The sequence below is a fragment of the Corvus hawaiiensis genome, unplaced genomic scaffold (genome assembly GCF_020740725.1).
Source record: "Corvus hawaiiensis isolate bCorHaw1 unplaced genomic scaffold, bCorHaw1.pri.cur scaffold_32_ctg1, whole genome shotgun sequence".
NCBI lineage: Eukaryota > Metazoa > Chordata > Aves > Passeriformes > Corvidae > Corvus > Corvus hawaiiensis.
In genome coordinates, this window is record NW_025963366.1 from 900,789 (window position 1) to 909,904 (window position 9,116).

The following is a 9,116-nucleotide window of genomic DNA, read 5'->3' on the forward strand; positions in this document are numbered from 1 at the left end:
CATCAGAAATCATTAAACCTCTACCAAGATGCGTTTCCCTGCAGCAGAAAAGGCCACTTGATTCCTTTTGTGCTGACTTTCTCCTGAGTTCACGACTTCAGATCAACTGAAAGTGTCCCGCTACCACCAAAGGTGGCCGCCAACAACCAGGATCCAACCCCCGAGTCACCATCAAACGCACTGGATCCGCGCCTTCCGCAGCCCAGCATCAATTCCTGCCGCTGCCCCCTGCTCTGGGTCAGCCTGACGGGCATGGTTCTGGTGTGTGGGGCCAGCTCCCACAGGACACAGCGCTCAGACCCGCTCTGTGTCCCGCAGCTTGGGCATCTCAGGTGCTGCTCCACAGCTGCGGGGCCTTTCCCACTCTTTTTCCACCAAGGTTCCACCGCTGCTGCACTGAATCACAGAATTCCAGAATTAACCAGCTTGGAAAAGATCTGTGAGATCATCCAACACCACCTTGTCACCAGACCATGGCAGCGAGTGCCACATCCAGTCTTTCCTTAAATACCTCCAGGGACGGCGACTCCACCACCTCCCTGGGCAGCCCATTCCAATGCCCAATCACCCTTGCTGTGAAGAAACTCTTTCTAATCTCCAGCCTAAACCTCCTCTGCTGCAGCTCAAGGCTGTGTCCTCTTGTCCTGTCTCTGGTCCCTGGGAGAAGAGACCGAGCCCCACCTGGCTGCCCCCTCCTGTCAGGGAGTTGTAGAGAGTGAGAAGGTCCCCCCTGAGCCTCCTCTTCTCCAGGATAAACAACCCCAGCTCCCTCAGCCGCTCCTCACGGGACTTGCATTCCACCACTGTTCCACTGTTGCTCCGTGGCTGCTGCTGCTGCTGCTGTTCCAGCGCAGCTGCAAAACCTCCCCTGGTGCTGCTCCCACTCCAGTGCTGCTCGTCTGTGACACTGCGGGGCCTCCTGGAACCGTGGGGACATTGTGACACCGCGGGGACACGTGGAAGCAAAGGAACCCTGTGCCACTCCAGGATCTTGTGGAATCCACAGGCCCTGGGGAGCTGTGGGGCCTCATGGAACCAGGGATCCATTGTGATCCCTGAGGGCCTCGTGGTTCCCAGGGATCCTTTGTGACACTGTGGGGCCTCATGGAACCAAAGAGACCCTGGGACAATGTGAGACCTGATGGCAGAAAGGGGGGAACCTGTGACAATGTGGGGCCTCATGGAGCCAAGGCAACCCTGACACAATGTGGGACCTCGCAGCAGAAAGGGGACTCTGTAACAATGTGGGGCCTCGTGGAACCAAGGACCATTGTGACCCCACAAGGGCTCATGGCACCAGAGGGATCCTGTGACACCGTGCGACCTCGTGGCCCAAAGGAGAACCTGTGACACTGTGGGGCCTCAGGGAATCAAGGGGACTCAGAGACACGGTGGGGGCTCCTGGTTCTCAGTCTCTTCTGACACTTGTCTCCATCTACACAGAAGCCAAACAGGGCAGCCTGAGCCTCTGCATCCAGAATATTCCCGTCTCCATGGCAGGATGCTCCTGCTCCCAGTGGTGCTGTGTGTTCCCTCTGCTCCCTGGGGGAATTGCATCCTACAAGAGACACAGCGACCACTCCGGTACCCGACACCACAGGGCAGGGCCTCCTTCTGGGTGGCAGCAGAGACATCTTTCACTCCATCAGAATGCTCAGAGCCCCGTCCAATGTGGTCTGGAATGTTTCCAGGGACGGGGCATCCACCAGCTCACTGGGAAATCTGTGCCAGTGTTTCACCACTCTCAGCATCAAGAATTTTCCCTTATCTCTGCTCTGAACCCACTCTCTTTCAGTTGAAAACAATCTCCCCTTGTCCCCCTGACAAAGGCCCTCCGGAAACATTTCTCCACATGTTTCCGAGGAGGTGTTTTGAAGTCTGAAAGGTCACACTGGGGTGTCCCCACAGCCTTTTCTGCTCCAGACTGAACAGGTCCAACTGTCCCAGCCTGTCTCTGTCACAGAGCTGCCCCAGCCCTCCGAGCATCTTGGTGGCCTCCTCTGGAAGTGCTCCACGAGCTCCGAGTCTTTCCTGTGCTGAGGACCCTCTTGTCAATTGTTTTTGCAGAAGACACAGTCGCTAGGAGAGGGGAAACTCATCCTTCCTGAAATGCTGGCACAAGAGCAGGGACAGTTTCTGCAGGGCTGAGACACAGCCCCGAGGGAGGCAGGGACATTCCCATGGCATCCCTGCAGCTGGGGGCCAATCTGCCGGCACTGGGAGCCTCTGTGTGTGTCCAGCTCATTCTCCCACGGCCGTTGGCACGTGGTCAGCAGCCGTCCAATGCCATCCCCCTGATTGGCACTGATCTCCACAGCAGCCTGGAGCTCTCCCTGGCCAACGTTCCCTAATTAGGACCCTGCGGACACTTCCTCAATTCTTGTCCAAACCAATGTCAGCACACCAATGACATCACAGCACTTGTCCATGAGGTCAAGAATCCCCCATGGGGACACTCTGCTCTCTCCTCCATGGGGCACAAAGCAGCAACACTCCCAAGGAAAATCGTTTCCCATGGGCCCTGCGGCTCCTTGGGAAGTTCCAGAGCAAAGAGTCAAGGCAGGCGCCTGAAATGCTTTCCCAGCTGGCCCACAACACATCTCGGATGGATCCACAGTGTCCCTGGGAAAGACAGAAGCAGAACCCTTCACTAATGCCCTGGAACGTCCAACAGGAACCAAAGCCATGAACAGCTCTCAGGAACCACTTCTCAGTGGACTTTAACAGCTTGGAAGCCCAAGGAGTCTGAATGTCTTCCTGGTGCCTCGGGCCCTGGGTAAACAGGGCTTATCAGAGATGCTGGCAGGGGACCATCATCCCTCCTCCTCACAGGACACCTCTCTTTGCCAATTAGCTCCGAGTGACTGCCTGGGGACAAGCCCCTCTTTTTCCACTTCCCCTTGGATGGGCACATCCGACTCAGGTCCAGCGCTGGCCTGGGCCCAGGGCCAGGGAACTGCAGAGACTCTCTGTGTGGACAAGGGCCTTTGGGGACCTGCAGCAAATTGCATCCAGGCACAGTGCTGGAGTTTGAGCCTTACTGGGGATGGGGTCCCTGGCACCCTGCATGTGGAGCAGCTGTGCAGAGCTGGAGCCAGGTGCTCTGTGTGGGCACGGTGGCTGTGGGTGGGACAGGGGGAGGGTCAGGGCAGGACATTTTCCCCTCTGAACTCTGCTCTGGGGCTGGAGGTGGAACTGTTTTGGGGCCTGCGAGGAAAGGGAATGGAGTGGTCCAGCTGTGGGAAGAAGCACACCTGAGCCATTTCCCAAGCCTCAGCCTTGTCTTGGGGTGATCAACATTGCCCAGTGCTCCCCAGTGTCTCCAGTGACTGCAGATCCCAATCAGCTGCCTACCCTTGACTCAAAGTCCTCCCACATTCCTGTTTTCCCTGATTCCAGGGTCCTGGAAGAGGGGTCAGTGCCCAGCCCTGTTTTCTCAAAGTGCCTGAGTGGGAATAGGGGCAACTGTGCTGGGACCCAAGAGAGTTTGGGATGGGCTCAGCTCTGGGCTGTCCCACAGGGAAAGCTCTGGGAGGGAAGGGGCAGCAGGAGATGGGGGATCTGGCTGTGGGGGCTGCAGGAGGATGGATTGTGGTGGAGTGGGCGCTGTTCTCACATTGGGATCCCGCTGCCTTTGGCTCCCTGCCCTGCAGGCTGAGAGTTGCCCCTGGCAGCTGGCAGATCCCCTGTCCTGGCAAAGACAGGGATGCAGGACGGCTCTGCAGGACAGCGCTGGGCACCCCTGGCTGCACCTCCACCTTCACACCCTGCAGCCATCCCTGGGAGAGGAGGCATTTGGGCTTTTCACAGGGAGAGGGCTGCATTGGAGGGGATCCTATGGATGTCACCCCAAGACAGGAGACCTCTCAACTCTCCTGACACAACATTTCTGGGTTTCATTTTCTGTCATCCCCTGATCTTATCTCTGCTTCCTGGAGATTTTCCTCCTGGACTTGTTTGCCTGGGCCTGATCTGTCCCTGCCACCACTCACAGACCCCAAATCTCTGTGCACTCTCCTTGACCCTGCAGGAACCTGCCTCATTGCAGGGCACTGGCTGGGGGCAGTTTCTGTTTGTGGGTTGGAAAAACAACAGGCCAAACTAAGACTGATCACTAAAAGTAAGACTTCAGATGTCTCAGGGACTTGTCAAAATTCATAATACCTTTTATTGATATCCCTTCCCTGCCATTCTCCACTAGTAGGAAACTGAAAACAAAGTCTCAGGAAATGTCCTCATTTTTATCAAAATCCTTGGCTTGGAAATATTCTGGGACAGATCACAAACCCTCAGCATTGTCAGAGCTTCATGAGCATTTCACTCCCCCTGCACTCGAGATGTTCTGAGCTGTACTCACAGAATCTGTAGGCATTGGGATGTTCCAGCTTCAGGAGATCCCTCCAGGAGCTGCAGCTGCCTTGTCCTGCAGCCAGAGGCTTCCTGAGTCAAGAGCTGGCAATGATTCTGCTCCAGCAACTTCTCAGCACCTTTGCAGCCTTGGCTGAGTTTAAGCCCTGTGTGCCTCTGTGCTGTGCCCGGGCTGGCTGCAGGCAGTGGCCCAGCCCTGCTGGGCTGGGCCCAGGAGCTGCTCCTGGCCACAGCTGTCTCTCTGCAGCGCTGCCGCTTGCCAGGAGCCGCCTCTGTGCCAGGAGCCCGGCCCAGCTCAGCAGCACAGCCACAGCACAAGGACTCTGATGACCCTCTTGGGGCTTGGTGCTGAGGCCCTGAACATCAGTCCCTGAGAGGGAGCTGAAGCAATCTCTCAAGAATTCAAAGTCAATATCAATCTCCAGAGTTTCCTGAAGTTTTAATGGGTCCCACTGAGGAAGACTGAGGATGAGAAAGTGTCCCCAGGTTCCAGTTAGAGCAGAACACTGGAGGCAGTGATGGCAGGTGGGGACAAGCAAAGGAAAGGTGTCTGTGAGGCTGAGGAAACCTGGATGTGTTCCATGACTCCAAAGGGCCAAGGCCTGAGCCCCAGCCCCTGGCAAGGCAGATCCTGTCCCTCCCTCAGTGCGCAGGGCTCTTGCCGGGGCACTGGGATGTGGGGATGTGCAGTGCCAAGGGCAGCACCATGGGGCGGCCCCTGCCAGGCCACTGAGCAGGGACAAGGAGGCACTGAGGCCCCAGGGCTGCAAGGGTCACTTGTCTCCTGCTGGCCTCAGGGCCAGGGCCAGCAGCCGTGGCCCAAGTGCTGCACAAGTTGGCTCTGTCAGGGCCTTGCAGCTGCTGCCCATCCCTCTGCCCTCTGCAGCCCAGGCTGTCCCACGCTGTCCCTGCCCTGCGCCTCTGTCCCTGCAGGCTGTCCTCATCCCCCCGGCTGCTCCAACTTGCCGGCCCCTTCCTTTGCTGGCAGCTCTGCGTCCTGCCTGCCTCTGCCTGGGCACACAAAGCCTTGGGCTGCTCCAGACTCCTTCTGGGGGACGTGTTGCAGCACAGCACTTCCCTGGGAGGGAAAGACCTTTCTCCTGGTGTCCAGTCTGGAGCTGCCCAGCTGCCCTTGGTGCCATTATTTCTTTGTCAGGCTGTTTTATACAATGAAGAAAAGCTCCTCCATCTTTGAAACCTCCCTTCAAGCCCTCCCAGGCTACTTCTCTTCTGTCCTCAGTCTCCACAGAACTGAGCCCAGGGCCCTCAGCTTCCACCTGCTGGTTTTGTGTTGAGGCCTCCAAAGCCCATCTTGGGAGATTTTTGGGTTCTCTCTAAGGTCTTTGAAAATGGAAACATAGTGATCGAGGTCCAAGATAAATGGAGTGTTATTTTTTCCCAAACCTTGCAGTGACAGAACAAGGGGCAATAGCTTTAAACTGAATGAGGGGGAATTTAGATTTGATCTAAGGAGGAAATATTTGACAGTGAGAGAGGCACAGAACTGCAGCTGTGCAAGGCAGAGAACGATGCTCCATCCCAAAATTCTTCAAGGTCAGGAGGTTTGTGCCAACCCCTCCACTCCCCAAGGATGGAATTCCTGTTGTGGGGGTTCTCTGATGTGCTGCGTGACCTCACAATGCTTCTGGCCAGAATGTCTGCTGGGGGCCAGCCAGGCTGCTGCAGTGGCAGTGACCTCACAGCCATCACCATTCCAGCCCTGTCCCCTGGGCCTGGCTCTCCCCTTTCCTCTCTCCTGGTCTTGTCTCTGCAGGGATGAGTGGTTTTGTGATGAACACCTTGTCCCCAAGATATTCCTGAGACCAATCATTTGTCAGTCAGGCCCATGTCACAGCAGTGACCTCATTTTCAACTCGCTCAACTCCTCATCTCTGCTGGAGCCCACATTGAGCAGCCAAAGCCAGCCCCTGCTCTGGCCTTTCCCTCTGCCCTGCCCCAGGGCCTGACAGAGCCAGGCGGCCGCAGGTGACCTTGAGGTTGTGCAGGGCTCAGGCACAGGGGCTGTGCCAGACTCAGTGCTGAGCTCACACTCTGTGGGGTGGAGCAGAGCCCAGCCAGAATCACCCCCTGAAGGAGCAGCTCTGCAGTGGTGGCCACTGGGCCGGCTTGGCCAGGGAGGCTTCTGGCCATGCCCTGCAAGGAGCTGCTGCTGCCAAGGTGCCTTTGGTGTCTCAGGCTCTCCCTGGCACAGCTCCCACTCCGGCACTCTGCACTGAGGCCTTCAATGTCTTGGGCTGGCCTGGGGCTCCTCCTGCAGCAGGGTCTGCCCTGGTCATGGCACAGGAAAGGCAGTTCCTGCTGGAGCAGGAGGCTCTGCCTGGAATGGGCTCAAACAGCTCCAACAGGGCCCTGTTTGCAAAGCCCCCAGTGGGGAATGCAGAAGGGAGGTCCCGCTGCTTTTGGGTGGGAAGAATGCAGAAACCAGCCTGACTCCTCCATTTCAAAGTTCAACATCCTCAGAGGGAGCTGCAGCTGTGGCAGAGCTGGTAAAATCCCTGGAGAAAGGAACAACCAACCAAGTGACGCCACTGAGAGCTTCTCCAGAGCTGTGGAGTTGGCACAGCCTGGGCACATCTGACTGACAGGGCAGCACGTCAGACTAGAAAAGCCCCGTCCCAAATTTTAACGGCAACGTCTTCTGACATTTCCCTTCTTGGGGGTGGTGGAGATCCCTCCCTGGAGTGGGGACACTCCTCAAGGTCACTGCTCAAGGCCGAGTCACAGACATTTGCCTACGGTCATTGATCTGGGTGAGTGACATCAATCTCTGCTTAAGGACTGGTTTTGCTTTAATACAAGTGCTTCAAAATTGCGTCCTAGAGCACTAGATTGTAATAGTTGTTACAGCTCCTATACTGTGCAGTAAATAATTCTGATTAAGATCTTTTTCTCTAATCATGAGGGTAATCAATTAGATCTGTATTTATATAAATAGATCTGATTTGCTATTACTCATCCCGTGGGACAATTTGCATAAAGCTTCAATTCCACCTGTCTAATCCTTGCCAAATAAACATAAACCCTTGCCAAAATCTGGGGCTGGGATTGGATCCGGCCGTTCCCAGGCTCCCCTCACTGAAGGAGTTTAGAAAGCCTGGGGGTCCTGGAGGGATTTAGGGATCTATGGGGAGTGTTTGGGGGTCCCTTCTGCACCTCATAACCCAGTGGCAGCTTCTCTAATAAACATCACCTGAAGCTCCCACTCTGCCCATGACAGGAACGCTGTGAGTGTCTGTGACATCCCGGCTCTAGGGCAGCCTGGGGACTCCTGGATGTCACCATGGAACCCCTGTGAGTGTCCGTCACCTCACGGTTCTTTAGGAGCACGGGGATTTCACCACTGGACTCCTGCCACTGACTGCGACATCCCGGCTCCTTGTCAGCATACAGACACGTCTGTTGTCACCATGGAGCCCCTGTGAGTATGTGTGAGCTCATGGCCCTTTGGAAGAAGACACCCTTTGCATTTCACATGAAGCCCCTGTGACCGGGTCTTTAGCAGCCCAGAGACCCCTGAGATGTTACTGTGGAGCCCTTGCGCTTGTCTGTGAGCTCTCAGCTTCTGAGCCGGCTGAAGAAAACTGAGATGTCACCGTGGAGTCCCTGTGGCTGTGTGTGACTAATGCATCTTTAGGAGCCTAGAGACCCCTGGGATATCACCGTGGAGCCTCTGTCACTGCCAGTGACCTCGTGGCTCTTTAGCAGCCTGGAGACACTTGGAATGTCACCGTGGAGCCCTTGTGAGTACCTGTGACAGATCAATGCCCCAGCAACATGAAGTCCCCTGGGATGTCACCATGCAATGGCTTTGACTGCCTCTGACCCCACGGCTTTTTATCATCCCAGGAAAAGCCTGGGATGTCACCACGGAACCCCTTTGACTGCTTGTGCCGTGGTTTAGGAATGATATTCCCCTATTTCATGCTCCTACTAAAACCGTGGCGCCTCTCACTCCCCTACTGCCTCCCATGGAAAGCACAAAAGACAAAGATCCTGGGCTGGGATAAGAACAATTTACTGGGAACAGCAATGAGATAAGGAACAAACAGGAAGGGCAACAATATTGATAACAGAAGGGATAAGACAAAGAAGTTACTTACAGGGAAAACTGCAACACCACCAACCCTGCCGCTGTGTTCACCCAGATGCCTGTGGAAAACCAGAATAAGGAGATCACCATCCAGGTGTCTTCCCAATGTGGATCACCAGGAATGTGGGTCACCAGCTCTCTTTGCAAAGTGGGTTCTCTGACGGGGAATGAAGTTGGGGCAGCGGACAAAGCTTTTCCTGCAGTTGGGGCGGTCCCAGGGCTTCCTTTACCGGTGGCTCTGCCGGTGATTAGTCAAGTAAGAACTCCGAGTGAAGCTCTTCCCACACTCAGGACACTTGTAGGGCCTCTCCCCAGTGTGGATGCGCTGATGGGGGACGAGGCTAGAGTTGCGGCAGAAGCCCTTCCCACAGTCGGGGCAGCGGAAGGGCCTCTCGTCTGTGTGAACCTGCTGATGCAGGAGGAGTTTGGAGCTGTCCCGACACCTCTTGCCACACTCGGGACACTCGTAGGGCTTCTCCCCGGTGTGGATCCTCTGGTGGTGAATCAGGGCCAAGCTCCTGCTGAACCTCTTCCCACATTCCCCACACTTGTAGGGCCGTTCCCCTGTGTGGGTCATCTGGTGGCGGATCAGGCTGGAGCTGACATTGAAGTCCTTCCCACATTCCAAGCACTTGTA